Source organism: Scyliorhinus torazame, chromosome 4, assembly GCF_047496885.1.
Source record: "Scyliorhinus torazame isolate Kashiwa2021f chromosome 4, sScyTor2.1, whole genome shotgun sequence".
Lineage (NCBI taxonomy): Eukaryota > Metazoa > Chordata > Chondrichthyes > Carcharhiniformes > Scyliorhinidae > Scyliorhinus > Scyliorhinus torazame.
In genome coordinates this window covers 262,664,862-262,689,757 of record NC_092710.1, presented here as the reverse complement: position 1 = coordinate 262,689,757, position 24,896 = coordinate 262,664,862, and the positions used below count along the sequence as shown (strand labels likewise).

The window sequence follows — 24,896 nt, the reverse complement described above, 5'->3', positions numbered from 1 at the left end:
CGTAGTGCTGGTGGCAGCCCAGGTGCCAGACACCGAAGAAGGCAGCAGAGTCGACCCAGGCTGGAGGCGGCACCCCAAGTGCTGCATACCCTGAAGACCTGACCACCCATCAGTCCGAGGAGGAACCCAGAGGGGAACGCCAGTGGCAGCCCAAAGTGTATAGACGTTGTTGGTCTTTCGAGGAAATGATAGACAGCATGTGCCACAGGAGGCAGCGTCTCAACAAAGAGATAGTGCGGCCCCTGTGCCACTTCCTTGCGGACTTGGCACCCCGTGGAGAAGGAGGACATCCCCAGGCCTGATCTTCTATGCCACCAGTTTCCTCCATAGCTCCAGCAGGGACTTGTGTGGAATTTCACAAGCTACAGCCCACAAATGAAGTCACAGAAGCCCTGGATGCCCAGGCATTAGACTTTGTCAACTTTGAGCTGGACCAGGTACACCAAGATACCCGTCTGCAGGATTCTCTGCCATCACCGGGATGCCCCAGGTTTGGGGGTAATTAATGGCATGTATGTCGCCGTGCGCGCACCAGGGAATCAGGGAGTGACTTTCATTAACAGGAAGGGGTTCCACTCCCTGAATGTTCAACTCATGTGCGGCCACCATATCTGGATCATGCACGTGTGTGTGCTCTCCCCAGAGAGTGTGCATGACAGCTACATCCTGGGACACTCTGAGATCCCCGGCATCTTCGAAGACCATCCCAGGATAATGGGTAGCATCTTGGGGCATAAGGGGTACCCACTGAGGTCCTGGCTGATGATGCCAGTGCGGAGTACGGAGACCGAGGCAGAGACCCGATATAACAAGGCCCATGTTGCCACACATTCTGTCATTGAGCGGTGCATCAGGCTGCTCAAAATGTGATTTCAATGTCTAGGCTGCTCTGGTGGTGCACAGCAGTACACCATCCAGAGGGTGTCCCACTTTGTGGTGGTCTGCTGTGCGCTCCATAATCTGGAACAGCAGCGGGGCAACATACTGGAGGAGGAGAAGGAGGAGGGACATGCAGCCTCATCTGAAGAGGAAGAGAAGGAGGACCTGGAGGAGTTGGAGGATAGGCCTGATGAGGACTGGAAGGAAGAGCCAGATGAGGAGGACAGGTGGCAGTGAGGGTCCGGCATGCCCAGAGGACCAGGGAGGCCCTCATCCTGACTAGATTCTTCATAAGACCATAAGACATAGGAGGAGAATTAGGCCACTCAGCCCATCGAGTCTGCTCTGCCATTCAATCATGGCTGATATTTTCTCATCCCCATTCTCCTGCCTTCTCCCCATAACCCTGATCCCCTTATTAATCAAGAACCTATCTATCTCTGTCTTAAAGACACTCAGTGATTTGGCCTCCACAGCCTTCTGTGGCAAAGAGTTCCACAGATTCACCACCCTCTGGCTGAAGAAATTCCTCCTCATCTCAGTTTTAAAGGATCGTCCCTTTAGTCTGAGATGGTGTCCTCTGGTTCTAGTTTTTCCTACAAGTGGAAACATCCTCCCCACGTCCACTCTATCCAGGCCTCGCAGTATCCTGTAAGTTTCAATAAGATCCCCCCTCATCCTTCTAAACTCCAACGAGTACAGACCCAGAGTCCTCAACCATTCCTCATACGACAAGTTATTCATTCCAGGGATCATTCTTGTGAACCTCCTCTAGACACTTTCCGAGGCCAGCACATCCTTCCTTAGATACAGAGCCCAAAACTGCTCACAATATTCCAAATGGGGTCTGACCAGAGCCTTATACAGCCTCAGAAGTACATCCCTGGTCTTGTATTCTAGCTCTCTTGACATGAATGCTAACATTGCATTTGCCTTCTTAATTGCTGACTGAACCTACACATTAACCTTAAGAGAATCGTGAACAAGAACTCCCAAGTCCCTTTGTGCTCTGATTTCCTAAGCATTTTCCCATTTAGAAATTAGTCAGTGCCTAAATTCCTCCTTCCAAAGTGCATAACCTCACACTTTTCCACATTGTATTTCATTTGCCACTTCTTTGCCCACTCTCCTAGCTTATCAAAATCCTTCTGCAGCCCCCTTGCTTCCTCAATACTACCTGTCCCTCTACAGATCTTTGTATCATCTGCAAACTGAGCAATGGTGCCTTCAGTTCCTTCTTCCAGATCATTTATGTCTATTGTGAATTATGTCTATTTATGTCTATTGAGGCACACCACTAGTCACCGGCTGCCATCCTGAAAAAGACCCCTTTATCCCCACTCTCTGCTTTCTGCCAGTCAGCCAATCCTCTATCCATGCCAGGATCTTGCCCTTAACACCATGGGCTCTTAACTTATTTAACTGTCTCCTATGTGGCACCTTGTCAAAGGCGTTCTGGAAATCTAAATAAATCACATCCACTGGTTCTCCTTTGTCTAACTTCCTTGTTACCTCCTCAAAGAACTCCATCAGATTTGTCAGACACGACCTCCCTTTGACAAAGCCGTGCTGACTCAGTCCTATTTTACCATGCACTTCCAAGTGCTTCGCGATCTCATCTTGAATAACAGACTCTAAAATCTTGCCAATGACCAAAGTCAGGCTAACCAGCCTATAATTGCCCGTCTTCTGCCTCCCTCCCTTCTTAAACAGTGGTGTTACATTAGCCACCTTCCAGTCCTCGGGGACCCTTCCTGCCTCCAGTGATTCCTGAAAGATCATCACCAATGTCTCCACAATTCTCATAGGACGCTACCGTGTCCGTCAGCTCCCCCCCTCCCCCCATTCCCCTCCTTCCTCCTCTCCCCCATTCCCCTCCTTACCCCCTATTCCCCTCCTTCCACCAACCCCGCCATTCCATTCCTTGCCCCCATTTCTGTACTTCCTACCGTCCATTCCCCTCCTTCCTTCCCCGCATTCCTCGACCCTCCCAGCCCCCCTACCCCAACCACCCTGTTTCCATATTCTCAGGACCTGTAAAACATCACCCCAGGTTAATGGGCCTTTGTCAGCGGGTCAATATTCATGGCAGGAGAATGATGATAACTCACTGTGAGGTTAGCTCCTGTTAGCTCTGGTGTCCCTCAGTTTATGCCCAAGTCTGACTCCTGTCTTTCTGCTGACAGCGCGCTCACACCCATCCTCGAAACGTGGTCTGTATCAGGGGTGTTTTATGGGTGCAGGCAGGCCCGCTGTGAAGATTACCGTGACAGAGGCTTCACATATATCAGGTGTAACCTGTTTTCATTGTGCACATTCAACATTTCCATTCCCCCTAGCTACAGATAGTCTCCGCCAACCAATGCCCACTCAGTGATCCTCTCTATACTCGATCTTCCGTGGTCTATTGCGATGTCCAGGTTTGTCCTCAGGATGCACATCAGAGGTGGAGGCAGCCTGCTGCCTTTTGCACCCTGTGGCCTGTAATGCCCTTGGTGGACGACGTCTAAAGAGCCTAGAGCCAGAGGGCCTTGGACGACTTATCGGTATCACTGGCTTCACCGTATCACCCTGTTCTGCCTGCTGCCCTTGAGGTGCACACGTGGACCAGTCGTAACAGCAGCCGGGGGGGGGTCTCCCAGGCCATTGGAGACAAAGTGGTAAGGGTAAGTGCAGGGTGGCCCCCCCCTGGTCCTCCCCCTGGAACGTGGGCAGTTTGGTACTGCCCAGCTGGCACCTTGGCACTGCCACCCAGGCACTGCCAAGGGGTCCGGCTGACACACTGCCAAGCAGGCAGGAGCACTACCTGGGTGCCAGGGTGGCAGTCCAAGGGTGCCCGAGTGCCAGCATGGCACTGCCAAGAGTCAGGGGGTGAGGGGGGCCATGCCCATGAAATGAGGGTGGGGCGGGGTTGAAGGCTTGGGGAGTACAGGGCAAGTAAGTAGGGGCCTCTGGGAGGTTGAGGGGTAATTGAGTGGGAATCCTAGAAGGGAGGGGGTGCTGTAAGGAGGCTTGGGGGGGCCTGAAGAGGGGGGACCGCCAGAGACTCCATAGCCGGGTGTCCTCACTTGAGGGTGTGAGGTAATGTCCATGTATGTGGGGGGGGGGGGGGTGACATTGCCTGTGGGTGGGGGGTGTGGGAGACCCACAGGCTCTCTTGGAGATCAGGGCACTCTTTCAAAATGGCGGCCCAATCTCTGAGTTCAGCTCCCCAGTGCGAAAAAAAATTCAACGTGTTGACTAAACTGGTGAGAAACTCCCCAGGGCCCCAAAAAGTGACCAAGTGTCATTGAGTCACGGTGGGGAACTCGCTGGCAGAGCCGGCGGGAAACTCCCTGAAAAACCCGCCACAAATGTTTTGGGAGAAAATATTTGGGAGAAAAGTCATCAAAATATAAATCTGCTAGCAGTCCTTTGTTATCTGCTTAACAGATTATCTTCCTTAAGAGAAGGATATATTTAAACATAGAAATATGCAAGTATCTATAAAACGTCTACTGAATATATTTCTTAACAGAGTAATACCTTCATATTCACGACTTGTCTGATGAAACAGGTGATTTGAACGGAACTTTGGCTACATCCTCGGAGAGAAGTGATTGCTGTCTGTCAAATCTGGCTCTTTTTATACATTTTGTTTTCTATTCTGTGAATAGCCTGATTTATCTCCTCAGACACTGAGAAGCAGTCCAAATGCAGCAAGACCTGGACAATATCCAGGCTTGGGCAGACAAATGGCAAGTAGCATTCACACCACATGAGTGCCAGGCAATGACCATCTCCAGCAAGAGAGAATTTAACCACCGTCCTTTGATATCCAATGGCATTAGCATCGCTGAATCCCCCACAATGAACATCCTGGGGGCTACCATTGATCAGAAACTGAACTGGGCTCGCCACATTAATACTGTGGCTACCAAGGCAGGTCAAAGGCTAGGAATCCTACGGCGAGTAACTCACCTCCTGACCCCCCAAAGCCTGTCCACCATCTACAAGGCACAAGTCAGGAGTGTGATGCAAAGCTCTCCACTTGCCTGGATGAGTGCAGCTGCAACAACACTCAAGAAGCTCGACAGCATCCAGGACAAAGCAGCCCACTTGATTGTTACTCCTTGGTACAGGCTTGGAGGGCAGAAGGGCCTGTTCCTGTGCGGTATTGTTCTTTGTTCTTTGTTTCACAAACATTCAAACCGTGTGCACCATCTACAAGATGCACTGCAGTAACTCACCAAGGTTCCTTAGACAGCACCTCCCAAATCCACAACCACTTCCATCTAGAAGGACAAGAGCAACAGATACCTGGGAGTCCCACCACCTGGAGGTTCCCCTCCAAATCACTCACCATCCTGACTTGGAAATAAATCTCTGTTCCTTCACTATCGCTGCGGCAACATCCTGGAACTCCCTCCCTGACAGCACAGTAGGTGTACCTACACCTCAAGGACTGCAGCGGTTCAAGAAGGCAGAGCACCACCACCTTCTGAGGGGCAACTCGGGATGGGCAATAAATGCTGGCCTGACCAGCAACGCCCACAGCCCGTGAATAAATTTTAAAAATTTAAATTTACAAATTTCTATCTCTTGCAGGGAGCGTTCTTTACAATTTTGCAGTTTCACTTGATCTTATTGACAGTCTGCCTTTTAAAATTGATAGATGTTTCCTTTGTTACTAGTACGAGTATAAGAAACACTTTGTCATATGTTGGTCCACACGTCAACCTTAAGGATGACTTCATTCTGTTATCTTTTAGGGGTCAAGAGTCTTTTGATATATAACGGGAAGTTTCGAGATAATCTTTGGTGTTCAAAGAGGTGGCTACCTAATTGCTTTACAGTTTGCTGCAGCTGCAGCCATGTTATTTAAAAGGATTTGTGGCTTGTCAAATCATGGACGTTGTGGTAGTATGCATTAGGGGTATTACGGTACCTGTGATGCCGAGAGGCTATTGGTGGATAGACGCCGGGTCCCGATTGTATCAGCCGCCTACTGGCTCCACCCAGTAAGGCGGAGTATAAGAGCCCGGGTTCTCCCAGCAGCCGCATTCTGTAACTGCGCTGCTGGGGAACAAGTCTGCGTAATAAAGCCATTGATTGACTCCTTTTCATCTCGTCTCGTGAGTAATTGATTGTGCTACAATTTATTACTCAAACTTTAAAGAACATGGAGCTCCAAATCACTCCGGAGTGTCTGCGAAACAGCCCCCACGCGGCAAACTCAGCGGCCACTTTTAAACACTGGTTAGCGTGTTTTGATGGATACCTCCGAACGGCCACCGGCGTACCTACAGAAGACCAGAAAATGCAGGTCCTGCATTCCAGGGTGAGCCCGGAAATCTACACTCTCATAGAGGACGCGGACGATTTCCAGGCGGCGCTCGCCATGCTGATAGGAATCTACGTTCGGCCCATCAACCAGTCTACGCACGCCACCAGCTTGTGACGAGACGGCAAATCCCCGGGGAATCGCTGGACAAATTCTACAGTGCGCTGTTAATACTGGGGAGAAATTGCAACTGCCCACCAGTTTTGGCTAATGAACGTACAGAGCTACTGATTCGGGATGCTTTCGTGGCAGGTATGCTTTTGACCCAAATTCGCCAGTGATTGCTGGAAAGAGACGCACTAGGCCTCAAGGAGGCATGGGCTCTCGCTGCCTCGCTCGATGTAGCATCGCAGAACACCCGTGCCTATGCCCCCGACCGCGCGGCGGCCCCTTGGGCACCGTGGACCCCCGCCACGACCGAACCCCCGGCACTCCCCGCCTCCCCCCCGCAGGCCTGTGCTGCCAGAGCGACAGATCACCCGGGGGGGGGGCCCGCTGCTACTTTTGTGGACAAGCGAAAGACCCCCGACTGCGCTGCCCGGCCCGCTCAGCCCTCTGTAAAGGGTGCGGCAAAAAGGGGCACTTTGTAGCAGTGTGCCAGGCCCGAGGGGTCGCCGCAATCTCCGGGGGAGAACCAGGACCCCAAACTCAACCCCCCAGCGACCCATGTGTGGCCAAAGGGCACCGCCATCTTGGGTCCAGGACTCCATGCGGGAAGATGGGCGCCATCTTGTCCACCCCCGACCATGTGCGACCCGTGGACGCCGCCATCTTGGCTGTGGCTAAGGACCCCGGGATGGACGGCCCCACGGGGCCTGAGGAAAACGCCCCGATGCAGCAACAGCGACTGGCTTCGGTGACCCTGGACCAGTCGTGGCCCCGAACGCTCCAAACGGCAACAACGACGGTATCCATAAACAGGTACGAGACGCCCTGCCTGATCGACTCTGGGAGCATGGAGAGTTTTATACATCCTGATACGGTAAGACGCTGTTCCCTTCCGATTCACCCGAGTAATCAAAAGATTTTTCTGGCGGCAGGGTCCCATTCTGTAGAGATCAAAGGGTTCTGCATCGCGAACCTCACAGTGCAGGGGAGGGAGTTCAAGAACTACCGGCTTTACGTCCTCCCCCAGCTCTGCGCTGCCACACTCCTGGGGTTGGATTTTCAGTGCAACCTCCAGAGTTTAACGTTTTTCAATTCGGCGGCCCTATACCCCCACTCACTATCTGCGGCCTCGCGACCCTCAAGGTCGACCCGCCTTCCCTGTTTGCGAACCTCACCCAGGATTGCAAACCAGTCGCCACTAGGAGCAGACGGTACAGTGCCCATGACCGAATCTTTATCCGGTCAGAAATCCAGCGGCTGCTGAGGGAAGGCATAATCCAGGCCAGCAATATTCCCTGGAGAGCTCAGGTGGTAGTTGTAAAGACCGGGGAGAAGCAGAGGATGGTCATAGACTATAGTCAAACCATCAATAGGTAACCGCAGCAGGATGCGTACCCTCTCCCCCGCATATCCGAGATGGTCAATCGGATTGCACAGTACAAGGTCTTTTCCACGGTGGACCTTAAGTCCGCCTATCACCAGCTCCCCATCCGCCCGAGCGACCGCAAATACACTACTTTTGAAGCAGATGTGCGGCTCTACCACTTTTTAAGGGTTCCATTCGGCATCACTAATGGAGTCTCGGTCTTCCAACAGGAGATTGACCGAATGGTTGACCGGTACGGTTTGCAGGCCACGTTTCCGTACCTCGATAATGTCACCATCTGCGGCCACGATCAGCAGGACCACGGCGCCAACCTCCGCAAATTCCTCCAGACCGCAAACGCCCTGAATCTCACATACAACAGGGAGAAATGCGTGTTTAGCACCGACCGTCTAGCCATCCTCGGCTACGTAGTGCGAAATGGAGTTATAGGCCCAGACCCGGAACGCATGCGCCCCCTTATGGAGTTCCCCCTCCCCCACTGCTCCAAGGCCCTGAAACGCTGCCTGGGCTTTTTCTCTTATTAAGCCCAGTGTGTCCCCAACAACGCTGCCTGGGCTTTTTCTCTTATTAAGCCCAGTGTGTCCCCAAGGTCCATCCGCTAATTCAGTCCACTGTCTTTCCCCTATCGACAGAGGCCCGCCAGGCCTTCAGCCGCATCAAAGCGGATATCGCAAAGGCCATGATGCATGCGATCGAAGAGCCCCTCCCCTTTCAAGTCGAGAGCGATGCATCCGACGTAGCTCTGGCGGCCACCCTCAACCAAGCGGGCAGACCCATGGCCTTTTTCTCACGCACCCTCCACGCTTCAGAAATCCGCCACTCCTCAGTGGAAAAGGAGGCCCTGGCCATAGTGGAAGCTGTGCGATATTGGAGGCATTGCCTGGCCGGCAGGAGATTCACTCTCGTCACTGACCAACGGTCGGTTGCCTTCATGTTAGATCATGCACAGCGGGGCAAGATCAAGAACAACAAGATCTTGCGGTGGAGGATCGAACTCTCCACCTATAACTATGAATCTTGTATCGTCCCGGAAAGCTGAATGAGCCTTCCGATGCCCTATCCCGCAGCACATGTGCCAACGCACAAGTGGACCGTGTCCGAACCCTGCACGAGGACCTCTGCCACCCGGGGGGTCACTCGATTCTATCACTTCGTGAAGACCCGCGACCTGCCCTATTCCATCGAGGAGGTCAGAACAGCCACCAGGAACTGCCAAATCTGCGCAGAGTGCAAACCGCACTTCTACAGGCCAGATAAAGCGCGCCTGATAAAGGCTTCCCGTCCTTTTGAGCGCCTCAGTCTGGACTTCAAAGGCCCGCTCCCCTCCACCGACCGCAACACGTACTTCCTGAACGTAGTTGACGAGTACTTCCGTTTCCCATTCGCCATCCCCTGCCCCGACATGACCGCGGCCATGGTCATTAAAGCCCTCTGCACCATCTTTACACTGTTCGGTTTCCCCGCCTACATACATAGCGATAGGGGGTCCTCCTTCATGAGCGACGAACTGCGTCAATTCCTGCTCAGCAAAGGCATTGCCTCAAGCAGGACGACCGGTTACAACCCCCGGGGTAACGGACAGGTAGAGAGGGAGAACAGAACGGTCTGGAAGACCGTCCTGCTGGCCCTGCGGTCCAGATATCTCCCAGTCGCCCGCTGGCAGGAAGTCCTCGCGGACGCCCTCCACTCCAGCCGGTCGCTGCTGTGTACAACAACGAATCAAACACCTCACAAACGCCTCCTTGTCTTCCCTAGGAAGTCCTCATCCGGAACGTCACTCCCGATCTGGCTGGCAGCCCCGGGATCCATACTGCTCCGAAAGCATGTGCGGACGCACAAATCGGACCCGTTGGTCGAGAGGGTTCATCTCCTCCACGCGAACCCTCAGTATGCCTACGTGGCGTACCCCGACGACTGATAGGACACAGTCTCTCTGCGGGACCTGGCGCTCGCCCGAAATACACACATCCCCCCAACACCAATCACCCCTTCCCTCCCACCGGCGCACCCCACAGCCGCCCCCTTCCCGGGTGGATCCCCCAGCCCCGCCTAGGGGTAGTGAAGCAGGAAGAGACATCGCTACGCTCCCAGAGACGACGGTGCCCGAGCCAGCGCCTGCATCACCACCGGGGCTGAGATGATCGGGGAGGACGACCAGGGCACCCATTTGACTCATCGAATCTTTTTAACAAAGCAAGAAATGCCTCTGTAAATAATTCAGTTGCCCAGTAAAAGCGGCATTGTAAATAGTGCTAGTAGTTTGATATCGGAGCATAGCTGCTGTGTTAGTGGCATCCCAGGTATCAACTCTGTAAACCCCTACCACCATAAGGCCCACTACCCCCGCCGGGTTCTTTTTTAACAAGGGGTGAATGTGGTAGTATGCAGTAGGGGTATTACGGTACCCTGTGATGCCGAGAGGCTATTGGTGGATAGACGCCGGGTCTCGATTGGATCAGCCGCCTACTGGCTCCACCCAGTAAGGCGGAGTATAAGAGCCCGGGTTCTCCCAGCAGCCGCATTCTGTAACTGTGCTGCTGGGGAACAAGTCTGCGTAATAAAGCCATCGATTGTCTCCTTCTCATCTCGTCTCGTGAGTGATTGATTGTGCTACAGACGTCAAGTGCCTTATTTGTTTAAGGCGACCTAACTAGTGTAAGTATGAGCCGTGTGTTTCTCTATTTGGCTATATCTAGTGGTTTCTAGCAGGAGCCTGCTGCTTGTATTTAGGCCTACTGTGTGTCAGCCCGGATTCTGGATTCATATAACTGGCTATGTTTTAGTCCGAATCTCGTGGTGATTGTGATATTCACCACACATGGTGTCGACGCCCTTGGCAATGCTCCTCAGTGACTGGGCCATGCTCTGCAGTGCCCTGGCAATGTCCACCTGCATCTGGGAACTTGAGAGGTGGCAGGCGGAACTGATGCCAGGAGAAAGGATGTAACTTGCCTTGCAGCTCGGTGGTCATTGGTCTTCTTCCGACATTGGACACTGGTCCTGCTGGTCATACTGACCTCACTGACGGCCACTGTCACTGTCTCCCAGGCTGTATTGATGACCCTGCTGCTGGTCCTCCGACCCACTCGGGGAACAGGTTGTCCCATCTCTCATCGACGGCGTCCAGAAGCCTGTCCAGGTCAGCATCCCCAATGCGAGGGGCACGTCTGTCACTTCTATGCTTGTGTGTTGACTGGGAGTGTGTGGTGAGGGAGCGTTTAAAAGTAGCTCCCCCTTGTTAGCAGTGAGACGCTGAGGCACAACTATGGTAAATCAGACGGCGAGGCAGCCAGTAATGGCGAGACGCTCGTGGGTGCCCACTTTCAGAACTAAGTGCCGTTAAATATAGGCTGCGATCTCGCCAACGTGGCCGCCACGAAGCACCCCGCCAATCGCACCCAAAATGACACTTAGAAATTTTCCTTTAAATCGCGCCCAACATCTCATTTAAAATAGTCTTCAGGAACCCTGTGCAGACAAATGCTGGCTGCAGTCAGAAGTGAAAATGTCTCCCTAGGTAGGGTTAATTCCTCCTCGTCGTGTGCCAGGCTCAGCCTGATACAATTTAAGGTGGTCCACAGAGCGCACTTGACGGGGGCGAGGTTGAGTAGGTTCTTTGGGGTGGAGGACAGATGTGGAAGGTGCTCAGGGAGCCCGGCGAACCATGTCCATATGTTTTGGTCATGCCCGGCACTGGAGAGGTTCTGGAGAGGAGTGGCAGGAGCAATATCTCAGGTGGTGAAAGTCCGGGTCAAGCCAAGCTGGGGGCTAGCAATATTTGGAGTAGTGGACGAGCCGGGAGTGCAGGAGGCGAAAGAGGCCGGCATTCTGGCCTTTGCGTCCCTAGTAGCCCGGCGAAGGATCTTGCTAATGTGGAAGGAGGCGAAGCCTCCCAGCGTGGAGGCCTGGATAAATGATATGGCAGGGTTCATAAAGTTGGAGAGGATAAAGTTCGCCTTGAGAGGGTCTGCGCAGGGGTTCTACAGGCGGTGGCAACCGTTCCTAGACTATCTCGCGGAGCGTTAGAGGAAGGTTGGTCAGCAGCAGCAACCTGGGGGGGGGGACATCCTGGGAGGGGGGGGGGGGGGAAGCGGGGACTGCCTGGGAGGGTGGATGAGCAAGAGATAACATGAAGGGTTGGGGAAACTGGCACGTACGGGTGAGGGACAGTGTACAAAACTGTGTAAATATATCATTTTGCCATGTATATATCTTGCTCTGTGTGATTTCTCGGGGTTTTTTTTGTTACGAGGGGGGTGGTTATGGTTTGTAAGGGAGAAAAATTGTGTTAAAAAACTTCAATAAATATATTTTTTTTAAAAAAAGAAGTGGAAATGTCTCCTGAAAAGTTACTTCTTCTGACAGAAATTTGGCTGGCCTTTAATTATTTGGCTAGACACTTCTGTTTTTGCTTTCAATAAATTATAATACGGAGTGCTCTGTTCAGTGTCAACTTCCCTCCATCAATTCATTCCACTCTATTTACTGTCAGTTTTCATTTCTGTAAACCTAAACCAGAATGACTTTCTAAAAAACATATGTATTTGATATGGTCCACAAATGTCTGGTTTAATTGGCCAGTGAAAATTAAAGTGATTATCCGATGAGTTGCAGGAACATAATTGGGTTCATCTGCCTTTCCCCATGAAATCTCACATCTCCTCAGCGAAATCCACAGCGAGAAAGCACTGTTTCCATCAGCAGCCCACAATAATTAAATTCAACATGCTTCTTGCCTCATCAATTTATTTTAGTCTTTCAAGTTGTTGTTTTTTGTTGTCGGTTACCCTAGTGATTAAACAGTCTATTTATCCCATTAGTCGCTCATCCTGTTACTCAGTGTGAGCTCATCTGTGAGTGGCTTATCCAAGGAGAGTTCACTTTAAGAGTAAGATGGAGGGGCATTTAGAAAGAAAGGGTTAAAGTTCCATACAATTCCGACAATACAACAGTATCAAACGTATCAAAAATCCTTTCCTGGCTGTAAAGTGATTTGGAAGTAATGAAAGGTGCTACAAAAATGCAAGTCCTTCCTTCTTTCGTTATGGCCTCAAATAAAATGATTAACTGAATAGGCAGGGGCAGAGTTTGTGCTGGGCCCTTTACGTCCAATTCCCATCGGAAATTCCAGTGGAAAAGTAATGCAATGAGTCACAAATCTGTGGCTGCACTTTGGGATCTTAAGTAGGAATATGATATATTTCCATCAATTTACACATTAACAGCTTTGGCCAGCCATTGGCCGCTCAAACAACTGGGCAGGAGTGGAAAATAAACATGTTAGATTTTAACGTGTCCGCAGTGGGCCTGCCAGCTCCGAGAAAGAAAAGAACAACCAGCAGTGTGGCCAGGTCTCCAACCGCCCACACCAGCCTCCCTCCACTCATGTGTTCAGTGTTCAGGGTGCCAAAAAGCGACAATCCAACTCCCTTCCCAGCCAAACAATGATGGGGCTGGAATACATCACCAACAGCCCCCCTGCTCGGCGATCGGCTGGAGAATCCATTTTCACGGTGTAATCGGGGGAAGCGCTGATTTTCCGAGGCTCCGCCCCCTCAAAATTGGCATACTCGAGAAGTATGGCGCACGCCATCAGGACGGCCTCAGCACATCACCTGAGGCCCTCCCCCGATGGGCCGAGTTCACGACGGCGTGGGGCGCGTGTTCTCACAACTTCCGGGGACCTCGCGTGGTGAGTGCGGACTGTGTCAGAGCCGTTCCGCTGGCAGGGGGGGAGCTTTGGCGGGGGCTGGGGGGGACTGGTGGGGGGGGCGGTTCGGGGGTGGCGAGGGGGGTTACAGGGGGGCAGGCTTTGGTAGGCAGGGTCCGCGGGCGGGCGGCGCCATGCTGTACGGTGCAGCCACGGACCCAGCCATTCTGCGTCCGTATCCTCAGGTAAAGCCGGCGCGGCTGCTAGCCCCCCACTGGGCGGATGATCGGTGGCGGGACGGTGCCAACTTACTGGTTGCAAGACCAGATGGATCCTGCAGACATAACTGCAGAGTCGGAGAATCCAGCCCATCAGGTATGGCTGCAATCCATCACAACTACACCCTTTATTTGAATGATAAATACAACTTGACCACAATTTTAACCCTACCGTCCATCTCCTGCCCACTGGTGGGTGTGAGAGCGGTGATAATATTGAGAACAAGCAACCCGACCCCATTCCTGCTTGTTTTAAATTTCACTTGTGCGAAAGGTGGACAGTCACCTAATTAATATTCTAAAGTTGTGACCAATTGCATTATCAGCGCCACAGGTTAAGTAAATGAGGGGGTGACCTGCATTGTGCGATTCAAGATAGCTGATGTTAAAGTGCCAAGGTAAGTGCTGAGTGTAATGATATGTAGACTGACATGTAACTAAGGGGTTAATCAGAACACCCGGCTGTGGCACGACCACTAGAGGGCACTACACAACTTATTATAAAACCAGACACACACTAGACCCTCCCTCTCACTCCTGCCAGGGACTGTAGGATTAGCACCAGAATAGTTTAGATCTCAGGCTGGGTCACCACATGTGGCCTAGATCCCAGTTGTACAGTTAGTCATTATCACTGAGTTACTTGAGTTTGATCAGCAGAGTGTCGAACTCATTTATCTAGTTGTTCCTGAATAAATCCTTTCAACTTACTTCAAGGACTGGAGTGTCTTTCAACGTCGTCTATGGTCAGTAGCAACTTATGTTAATAAAACAGCATAACATAACACTGAGAATCAACTCCATTTTACATTGCCTGTGGGCCAGAGTAAGCAGGAATACACAGAAAGCCCTCAGCCTCCCTCAGCCCCTCTGGAAGAAATCGCTTTGGTGACACAAGACTAAACTGAAGCATTCTGTGTCTTATTACAACATATCCAGAAGAGATATGATCAGTTTATGTCTGGAAAATAATGGTTTGCTGTTCAATGGCAGAGTTCTGGTCTGAAGAGAGGTAGGAGTCATCAACAGGCTGTTTACATTCAGCTTCAGCCATCTAAAAAACTTATTATTGTAAAGGCCTCATTCTGGGCCTCTAATCGTCAGTGATGTAATTTAGCCACAAAGAGACGGAACTGAGCTATTTACTGGTGTAAAGGATGCATTGGTAGTAATGATAGGATGTGTTGCTGATGTAAAATCAGACACACATTGGCTCCTTGAGGAAAAAAATGTATTTGTTGATGCACTAAAGTTGGGGATGTCTGGAAATGTGCGGGAATCCTAGAAGTCTTGATCCAGTCCCCTCATAGTTGGTGGTTTGTATGGAGAGGTGGGAGTCTGTCTGATGGTGGAGGAGCTGGGGGTGGGAGGGTGGGGGAGCTGGGGGTGGGAGGGTGGGGAGTTGAGGGTGGGGGAGCTAGGGGTGGGGGAGCTGGGGGTGGGAGGGTGGGGAGCTGGCGATGGGAGGGTGGGTTGACACCACTGCTCCCTCTGGCCCATAAAAAATGTTGCGAAGGCACACCCTCGCTCCGAGGCTGTCTTCACCTCTCTGCAGCTATTAAAACAGATTAAAAGATGATGTTTTCAGTCTCATTGACATATGTTTTACATTTATTCTTTCACAGGATGTGGAGGAACTGGCAAGGCCAGCATTTGCTGTCCATCCCTAATTGCCCTTGAACTGAGTGGCTTGCTGGGCCATTTCAGTGGGCAGTTAAGAGTCAACTACATCGCTGTGTGGGCCTGGAGTCACATGTGCACCGATCAGGTAAGGACGGCAGATTTCCTTCCCTAAAGGAAATTGGTGAATCAGATGGGTTTTAATGATGATTAATGATAGTTTCAATGTCCCCATAAGAATAGTTTCCATTTCCAGATTTTATTCCAGGGGTTGTATTCTCCGTTTGGGAAACTAATTGTTCTCGCTGAAACTGAATAGCGTGCAATTCGTGTTTCCATTGGGGGTGCTATTCGTTCCATGACTCAGGACATGCAAATGGGCCAGCGCTTCGCATGGTGAATTGAAAGCAATTCCCAGCCCAGTGGGACTTGTAACCACTAGGGCCAGAATTAGCACTAAAGAGTCTGACAAGCTGGAGCTGCATTTAATCATAGAATCATAGAATTTACAGTGCAGAAGGAGGCCATTCGGCCCATTGAGTCTGCAGCAGCTCTTGGAAAGAGCACCCCAGTTAAGCCCACCCCATCCCTGTAACCCAGTAACCCCACCTAACCTTTTTTTGGACACTAAGGACAATTTATCATGGCCAATTCATCTACCCTGCACATCTTTGGACTGTGGAAGGAAACCGGAGCACCCGGAGGAAACCCACGCAGACACGAGGAGAACGTGCAGACTCCGCACAGACCGTTACCCAAGCCGGGAATCGAACCTGGGACCCTGCAGCTGTGAAGCAACTGTGCTAACCATTGTGCTACCGCGCTGTTCCATTTACCACACACAAGGTGCCCGCCACCCCGAATATCAGGGGTCTGAAGTGGACCCACTGCTTGATGCCAGTGAGGAGAGGTAAGACACCCTCTTCTCCAAGGAGGCCCCAGGCTCAAGCCTGCCCTCCTGAACAGCGCCTGAAAGAGGTGGAAGAGGCAGTCAGTGCTGACAGCCACTCATGAGGAGACAGCTCATGATCCTGACGTCTGGGCTCACTGGTGAGGCCTCTACTTTGAGAGGGGCAGTATGCCAGGGAGGGTTCTAAAGGCCATGGTGCAGTTTTCCTTTGGCTGGAGTGAGCTTAGCTAATCCCCTGCTTCCACTGCAGTGGGGCAGTGCTTTTGAGGAGTGCCAACACTTGGTGGGTCAGTGATTAACCATGGCAATGCCCATCCCCTGGATGATAACGCTGGGCTATGAGGGTTTCCAGAGGGGTGGTTGGCTTGGGTGGGTTCCACATCACCAGAGGCTCTCTGAGCATTTACACAACACAGTGAGTAGCCAGCTGTGTGAACAGGCAGGAGCCTGTAAGTAGCATGAGTGCGTTTAAAACGCATACTGCAGCAATGGCGGTCTGAAGCAGGCTACTCCGAGTCCACAGACTTGGCATCAAGTCATCCCCCGCTACTCCCCCTGGCCCAAGAAGCCACGTCCAGCAAGCCCAACAATGTTTGAGAAGTTTTGAAAGTTTTTTTTAACCCTCTCACTCCCCCTCAGCAGCCATGGCGCCCAGTCCCCGCTTGTAAATACTTGCACCAATTTGCGCCTGCGTGGCCTCCACCTGAGAGGGGTGGAGCATGGTGGAGGGGTGGAGCGCGCAGTGTCCAACCCATTAATGAGATTTAAACAATGCAAATGACAGTTTTGCATGGGCCCACTGACGCAAAATCGAAACTTCACTAATGCTGCCAGCGAGGGACGCATGGCGTCAGAGTCAGCTCCGGGCGCAAATTGCAATTATTCACTTGTGTACTATTCTCCGCCCAATCGCATTTCTCACTGCCGTCGTTGGAGAACAGAGAATTCAGAGAGTCTAGATTCCTCACTCGGGAGAAAGTAGCGCCTGAGACAGCTGCTGGCCAATCTGATTTCTGGCAGGTCATCATTCCCTGCAGCAATAAGAGCTGCAGTGGGCTGAAGAGGATGCCTGAGAGGCCTTACCTGCCCTATTGTAAAATCGGTGTGTGGTCAGGGCGGACAGGCAACCGAATGGAAACCCAGTCCTTCACTGTGCATGGTAGCACAGTGGTTAGCACTGCTGCCTCACAGTGCAGGGACCCCGGTTCAATTCCGGCCTTGGGTGACTGGCTGTGCGGAGTTTGCACTTTCTCCCCATGTCTGCGTGGGTTTCCTCCGGGTGCTCCAGTTTCCTCCCACACTCCAAAGATGTGCAGGTTAGGTGGGGTTACAGGGCTAGGACGGTGGAGTGGGCCTGGGTACAGTGCTCTTTCGGAGGGTTGGTGCAGGCTCGATCGGCCGAACAGCCTGCTTCTGTATTGTAGGGATTCTAACTTCAGCCTCCCTCTCACCGGTGGGTGAGTGTGAAATTCTGGCCATGCCTCCAAAAATCTATGATTATCTGGAATATAATATAGCCCACATACAAAGGCATTCCCACCGGAAATGGTTACGTAAAATAAAATCATAAAATTTATAGTGCAGAAGGAGGCCATTCAGCCCATCGTGTCTGCGGCCCTTGGAAAGAGCACCCTATCTAAGCCCACACCTCTACCCTAACCCCGTAACCCAAAACCCCCACCTAACTCTTTTGGACACTAAGGGCAATTTATCATGGCCAATCCACCTAACCTGCACATCTTTGTGTCATGATATTCATATAAACATATCATGGTGCAATCACACACACACTGATGGACAGATCAACGGACCAATCAACACACACACAACATCACAGCCAATCACCAGTGAGAGCACACGCACTATAAAACAGGGAACACCACAGTTCCCGCTCATTCCAGCAGGAGATAGCTCAGAGCTCACAGCTCAGAGCTCACAGCGTGCCACTCAGACATAGACCATGTGCTGAGTGCCTCACAAAGATAGCGCTAGGGCTGGGTCCACAGGTTAACGGGTAAAGTACGAACCACAGCCATGAGTTAACAAATGTTATTATCAAGAGTAATAAAACAGAGTTGTACCATCTACAACCGTGTTGGTTCGTTTGTGTATCGGAACACCCAACATGACAATTTGGACTGTGGGAGGAAACCGGAGCACCCAGAGGAAATCCACACAGAGACGTGGAGAAAGTGCAGACTCCGCACAGACTGTGACCCAAGCCGGGAATCGAACCTGGGACCCTGGAGCTGTGAAGGAACTGTGCTAACCACTATGCTACCGCGCTGCCCCATTTGAGCTATTTCTGCCCTTAGTTTTAATTCAACAATGAAAGTGTTTTTCTCAGAGATATATTGGGCGGGATTCTCCCGTACCCGGCGGGGTGGGATGGCGTGAACCACTCCGGCGTCGGGCCTCCGCACCTTGAGGGGATAGGCCCGCCCCGGAGTGGTTGGCACCCCGACAGCCGGCGGGATAGGGGCCTGGCGCCACACCAACCGGCGCCGAAGGGCCTCCGCAGGCCGGCGAGAGGCAGCGTATGCGCAGGAGCGCCAGCGCGTGCTGGCGTCATCCCCGCACATGCGCACAGGGATTCACTTCCGCATCGGCCATTGCGGAAGGAGTAGAGTGCCCCCACGGCATAGGCCTTCCCGCGGATCGGTGGGCCCCGGCCGCGGGTCAGGCTACCGTGGGGGCACCTCCCGAGGCAAGATCCCCCTGCGACCCCCCAGGAACCCTGGAGCCCGCCCACGCCTCCAGATCCCGCCGGTAAGGATTTACGTGGGCGGGACTTCGGGCCATCGCGGGCCGGAGAATTCGGCCAACCCCGGCGTCCATTGAGTCGCGCCGGACCCCGCCATTCTCCGAGGCGGGCGCGCGACTCACGCCACGCCGGTTTTTGGGGTGGTGGGAGAATTGGGAGGACGGCAGGGGCGGGATTCATGCCGACCCCCAGCGATTCTCCCACCCGGCGGGGGGGTCGGAGAATCCCGCCCATTATAACTGGCTAGTTGATGAAGCCAAGTATACTCAATTCATTAAAATGGCGCTGAGCTATAGTACAGTGACAGGGCCTTTGTGTTCTATTCATTATAAAAAGACGTAGTCGGGAAATGGTGTAATTGTAGGAACAAATCCTGTTGCCGCTAGAGATACAAACAGCAGCTGGAGACCAGAATGACCAGCAAACGTGCCTCAAAGAGAACCGTCACTCCCGTCAGCTCAGCATCCCACTTCGTCAGTTTGTAAAGAACCATGTTGTTCTCTCTCAGTTTCAGAAATAATCAGCAGTACTGTTTTACAGTCAGACAATCAACCGAAAAACAGTCCCTGGAAGAAGGGGTGTCCCATCAATTAATCTCAAGTCAGTTCTTTAATTTTTATACTTAAGTAAGAACAAGTCATAGCCAAGTGTGCTTTTAACAATGATTAACGTCGTCGCAGTCTGCCTGTGTCGCTGCAGATTTGCCACCTCGTGTGGCATGTTAGAGAATAACCAACAAAGGAGGAAATAATTCTATTTTTTACCTTGTTACAATACACTGCGATGGTGACTTTGTATGCCCGGGTGGAACGGTGGCACAATTGTTAGCACTGCTGCCTCACTGGGACCCCGGTTCAGTTCCAGCCTTGAGTGACTGACTGTGTGGAGTTTTCACTTTCTCCCCGTGTCTGCGTGGGTTTCCTCCGGGTGCTCCGGTTTCCTCCCACAGTCCAAAGAAATGCAGGTTAGGTAGATTGGCCATGCTAAATTTCCCCTTGGTGTCCAAAGATGTGCAGGTTAGGTGGGGTTATGGGGATAGGGTGGTGGTATGTGTCTAAGTAGGTTGCTCTTTCAGAGGGTCGGTGCAAACCTGATGGGCCAAATGGCCTCCTTCTGCCCCTAGGAATTCTATGGTTCCAAAGCTCTCAAGTGTCCTCTGGCCTTGAGTGTCACACTGGGATGCAGAACCAACAATGTGCCTTACCCCTAACCTCAAAGCAGGACCAACAGAGCCTCACCTCTACCCCTACCTCGCCCCTCCCCTAGTCCAGGATAAAGCTCCATGTCTCTCTCTCGGCCATTTAGGCTTCAGAGTGAGACTATCCAATTTGTTTCAATCACAGGTTAAAAAGTTAGGTTGTCATTTGATTTTACAATAAATTGGGTTAATCTGATTGTCATGATATTCAAACACACACATCATGATGGACACACTAACAGGCAAATCAGAGTACACAACACCACAACCAATCACAGACAAGAACACCAACCACATAAAAAGCACGAGCACGACACCTGGAGGTCGGTAGGTCTGGGGAGAAGGGAACAGAAAGAGCTGATGAAACACCACAAGCAGGGAGCCCCCCACGTGCAGAGTGCAAAGACCAAGTTGTAAATAGTGAGTTTAAATAAAGAAGTGTTGTACCATATGCAACTGTGTTGGCTCATCTGTGTGTCAGAACACCCAACACCACATGGTACAGGAGTGGATCGATACCTGCCTACTAACCTGCCATTCTGGACATGGACCACACCGGCAAACCGCAGCCGATGCAAGTCACGGGGAACCTAGGCACCAACTGGAAGCTCTACAGGCAGCGATTTGACCTGTACATCCGTGCCACCGAAAAACAGAATGTCTCGGATGATTCGAAGATTGCAATGCTCCTCTTCTACGCAGGCCCCCACCCGAACGATGTCTTTAATTCACTGGTGTTCGAAGAAGGCGAAAACCAGGCCAAATATGACACGGTCATCCTCAAACTGGACCAGCACTTTCAAACTGAAGTAAACGAAACTTTTGAAAGATACATCTTTCAGCAACGCCTGCAAGGTAAGGAGGAGCTTTTTCAACCCTTTTTGACGCACCTCCGGATTCTAGCGCAGTCCTGCGGTTACGGCACCACTACAGAGTCCATGATCAGGGACCAGATTGTTTTTGGCGTTGCCTCTAGTGGCCTACGCCAGCAGCTTCTTAAAATAAAGAGCCTCACCTTAGCGTCTGCTGTGGAAGCCTGTGTCCTCCATGAAAATGCTACCTGCCGTTTTGCCCGATTTCAGGCGTCCGAGTTGGCACGGAGGGGGTCCCCAGCCGTCGAATCGGCAAGCCAGGCCGCCCACGACGTTGAACGCATCCAGGCCGTCGATTTCTTCCCGCCCCACGGCCCGGACGACAGCGGCCGCTTCCCGCGCTTTTCGCGGTCTCCCGCGCAGGTGCGCGCCAAAAATAACGGCCACAACGAGGGACGCACTGCGCAGGCGCGCCCACCGCAAGATCGCACTGCGCATGCGCAGTGGCGCAACGAACGCCGTGACGTCATGACGTGCAGAAATTGTGGAGGTCTACACTTAAAAGGGCAATGTCCTGCAAAATACCGACAGTGCAACAGATGTGCCATGATAGGCCACTACGCAGCCCGCTGTCGTGCGGCTCAACCCATGGATCCGGCGCATCCTCGACAACCTCGCACACGAGTCAGGACCGTCCAGCCCACGCATCAAGACTTCCAATTAAGTGATGCAGATGACCAGGATGACTTCCGAGTTGCCGTCATTGATGTCAACAAGGTCAATGCCATCAATCCAGACGATGAGTGGTGTGCCACCCTGACGGTCAACCGATCGCGCGTCGCCTTCCGTCTGGACACCGGCGCATCCGCCAACCTGATTGCTTACTCTGCAGTCCAGGCCATGAAGGTCAAACCACCCATCACACCATCCCGGCTTAAGATGGTTGACTATAACGGGAACGTTATCCCGTCCATAGGATCTTGCCAGCTACAGGTGACTCACAAGAGGTACACGGCCACACTCCCCTTCGAAGTTGTGGGCTCATCAAAGGACTCGTTACTGGGCGCACAAGCGTGTAAGGTCCTTCACCTGGTACAGCGCATCATGTCTCTCTCTCCAGATGAGATATCCGACTTCCCGGATGCTGAGTTCCACGCGAATCTCCATTCCCTCCTCGCTCACAACCAGGAGGTTTTTGAAGGCATGGGGACATTGCCACACACGTACAAGATTCGACTCAGACCGGACGCCATCCCTGTCGTTCACGCACCTCGCAGGGTTCCTGCGCCTCTCAAAGACCGCCTCAAGGCACAACTGCAGATTCTTCAGGACCAAGGGGTCCTATCCAAGGTCACGGAGCCCACGCCATGGGTCAGCTCCATGGTCTGTGTAAAGAAGCCCTCTGGCGAGCTCCGTATATGTATAGATCCAAAAGATCTGAACAACAACATCATGCGGGAACACTATCCCATCCCGAAACGAGAAGACCTCACCAGCGAGATGGCGCGAGCCAACATATTCACTAAATTGGATGCGTCCAAAGGATTCTGGCAGATCAAACTGGACCCGGCCAGCCGAAGACTATGCACATTCAACACCCCTTTTGGCAGATTCTGCTACAACCGGATGCCATTCGGCATCATTTCGGCATCTGAAGTATTCCACCGCATTATGGAACAGATGATGGAAGGCATCGAAGGGGTACGTGTATATGTGGACGATATCATCATTTGGTCCACCACTCCGCAGGAACACATGCATCGTCTTCGACGTGTCTTCACCCGCATACGGCAAAATGGCCTGCGTCTCAACCGTGCGAAGTGTGCTTTCGGCCAGACGGAGCTGAAATTCCTCGGGGACCACATCTCAAGGTCCGGGGTCCGTCCCGATGCAGACAAGGTTAGCGCCATCACAGCCATGCCACGACCGGCTGACAAGAAGGCTGTCTTAAGATTCCTCGGCATGGTCAACTTCCTTGGGAAGTTCATTCCCAACCTGGCTTCTCATACAACAAACATGCGCCATCTCGTAAAAAAATCGACGGAATTCAACTGGCACCAGTCGCATCAGCGGGAATGGGAGGAGCTCAAGCACAAACTGGTCACGGCACCAGTGCTGGCCTTCTTTGACACGACTCGCCCTACAAAGATCTCAACAGACGCCAGCCAATCTGGTATTGGAGCGGTACTCCTCCAAAAAGACAGCACGTCATCATGGGCCCCGGTTGCGTATGCCTCACGAGCCATGACCCCTACCGAACAGCGCTACGCGCAAATCGAAAAAGAATGCCTGGGCTTGTTAACTGGACTGGACAAGTTCCACGACTATGTGTATGGCCTGCCACGATTCACGGTCGAAACTGACCACCGCCCCCTGGTCAACATCATTAACAAAGACCTGAACGACATGACTCCTCGCCTCCAGCGCATCTTACTCAAACTCAGGAGGTACGATTTTGAACTGATCTACACTCCGGGGAAGGAACTCATCGTGGCGGACACTCTTTCCCGAGCAGTGAGCACACCACCAGATGCAGAGGGGTTCGTGCGTCAAATTGAGGCACACGTGACTCTGACAGCAGCAAATATGCCAGCTGATGATCCTAGTCTGGCCCACATACGCGCAGAGACGGCGACTGACCCTCTGCTGCAGCGAGTGATGCGCCACATGACGGAAGGGTGGCTAAAAGGGCAGTGCCCCCAGTTTTATAATGTGCGAGATGATCTCACCAATATAGACGGGGTCCTTATGAAATCGCATAGGATCGTCATTCCACACAGTGTGCGCCAGATGATTCTTCGTCAACTACACGAAGGCCACTTGGGCGTCGAAAAATGCAGACGAAGGGCCCGGGAGGCGGTATATTGGCCGGGTATTAATGAAGACATAGCCAACATGGTGCTCAACTGCACAACCTGTCAGAGGTTTCAGCCAGCGCAACCTCCGGAAACACTTCTACCACACGAGATGGTGACGTCCCCCTGGGCGAAGGTGGGTGTTGACCTATTTCACGCGCTCGGCAGAGATTACATTGTTATTATAGACTACTTCTCAAACTACCCGGAAGTCATGCCTCTCCATGATCTGACGTCGTCCGCAGTCATTGGGGCCTGCAAGGAAACGTTTGCTCGCCATGGCATTCCAAGGACTGTCATGTCAGACAATGGACCTTGTTTTGCCAGCCGTGAATGGTCGTCCTTTGCCGCAGCATATGGTTTCACTCATGTGACATCCAGCCCTCTGCATCCACAATCGAACGGGAAGGCTGAAAAGGGTGTCCACATCGCAAAGCGGCTCCTGTGCAAGGCGGCTGATGCCGGATCGGACTTTAACCTTGCCTTGCTGGCCTATCGATCGGCCCCGTTATCCACGGGCCTCTCGCCAGCGCAGCTACTAATGGGTCGCTCCCTCAGGACGACGGTACCTTCCGTCCTGGCACCGACAACAGACCATGAGGCGGTTCTTCGGAACATGCAACTGCAGCGTGATCGCCAGAAAGGTCGGTACGACACACGAGCGACGGACCTGCCCCCCCTGTCCTCCGGAGACAAAGTACGCGTCCATCAACCGTATGGTGGCTGGTCAGCACCGGCCGAAGTCCTCCGACAAGTGGCTCCCCGCTCGTTCCTGGTTCGCATGCCGGATGGTTCCGTGCGTCGCCGCAATCGGCGCGCCCTTCGCCGACTTCCACGCTCACAGCCACACAACACGCCAGATCCTCAACAGGCTTCCGAGGATGACTTTGTGGAGCTGCCGCACATCACGCCCTTTCCATCGCCACCCATGGCCATGCCTGCACAGCAGCCGGTGGTTCTTGATCCACCCTTAAGGCGGTCAACCCGAATTCGTCGCAAACCCATTAGAATGGACTTATAATACAGTTCATATGCTTAATAAGTTGGACAATTTTACATGATAACCTGTTGTTGTTTATCGTTCCAGATGTCGTCTGACTGGACAACTGATC

The 24,896-nt window shown here is 52.4% G+C and overlaps 1 long non-coding RNA gene across 1 annotated transcript in view; it reads left to right on the top strand.

The window, feature by feature from the left end:
- The first annotated feature begins 14,175 nt into the window (after nt 1–14,175).
- Nucleotides 14,176–24,896, top strand: part of LOC140410909 (uncharacterized) — a 114,385-nt gene continuing 103,664 nt past the window's right edge. Inside the window, exons 1-2 of the long non-coding RNA XR_011940763.1 lie at nt 14,176–14,371; nt 15,251–15,393. This is a non-coding gene — a long non-coding RNA (uncharacterized lncRNA). The remainder of the gene's footprint in view (nt 14,372–15,250; nt 15,394–24,896) is intronic.